Source organism: Triticum dicoccoides, chromosome 5A (genome assembly GCF_002162155.2).
Source record: "Triticum dicoccoides isolate Atlit2015 ecotype Zavitan chromosome 5A, WEW_v2.0, whole genome shotgun sequence".
In the NCBI taxonomy this organism is placed as follows: Eukaryota; Viridiplantae; Streptophyta; class Magnoliopsida; order Poales; family Poaceae; genus Triticum; species Triticum dicoccoides.
In genome coordinates, this window is record NC_041388.1 from 372212855 (window position 1) to 372213485 (window position 631).

Below are 631 nucleotides of genomic sequence, written 5' to 3' on the forward strand. Positions count from 1 at the left end.
GCTTCTGTTTCTGACCTTGTTTTGCCTCCACAGGTTGCATACAAACTCGGATTAAGACGATTTTTATATAAAAATCAATCGTTTCGACGAGACGCAAAACTTTCATGTTGGAACAGTTTCCATAAGAGGCCATCTTGATTGAGTTTTATGCATTTATTTACTCTGGTGTCAACATGAGCATCTCTGAACTTGTCATAACTTTTGAGTCCGAGCTCCGTTTTAGACCATCTTCATATCCATCTTATTCTTCTCGAAGAGAGACATTCCAAGATGACTTCCAATCATAAGTTTGAATTGGTCTTGATATAACCTATGCTAACTTTATGACCGTGCCAATTTTGAGCGTCAACAGGTAGAAGCGAGGGCGAGGAAAATTTCGGGGAGTTCCTCGTTACGGTGGGAGGTCGGAGGCCGAGCGATGCGCGTTACTCTCGTACACGTATGCGTGTGTGTGCGAGGCGTTGGCTCTAACTGAACCCGAGCGAGGCGTTGGGCTCTAACTGAACCCGGGCGATTGCACTGCAGGCTACGCGTCACTGAATCTGAGCGATCGATTGATGGCTGTTAACTGAACCCGATCGAGCGATTCCTTCGCTACCGCTTCTAACTGAAGACGATCGATTGGATGAAC